Source organism: Apis dorsata, unplaced genomic scaffold (genome assembly GCF_000469605.1).
Source record: "Apis dorsata unplaced genomic scaffold, Apis dorsata 1.3 scaffold_176, whole genome shotgun sequence".
Taxonomy (NCBI): Eukaryota; Metazoa; Arthropoda; class Insecta; order Hymenoptera; family Apidae; genus Apis; species Apis dorsata.
In genome coordinates, this window is record NW_006263463.1 from 724052 (window position 1) to 724333 (window position 282).

A 282-nucleotide genomic window follows, 5' to 3' on the forward strand; every position below is an offset into this window, starting at 1 on the left:
AGCGGAGTTGAGTAAAGGAGTGCAGAGGCGTAGCCGTGGAAGGATACGTAGTGAAACGCGGCGCAAAATTGATTTCATTATCGATAAGGGAGTTACCGATCGAAGGAGCAATATATCCAACGGGAAGATTACTAGTATTTTGTCGGCGAGGAGAGGAGAGAGGAGGGGGGAGGGCGCGATATAGGAAGCGACGAAGATACGCGTGAGGCCGGTATGCAAATGACGGAGAGGAGAGCGCGCATCGTGCGTCGGATGCAGGCCAATGTCCTGCCGTGGTTGCGC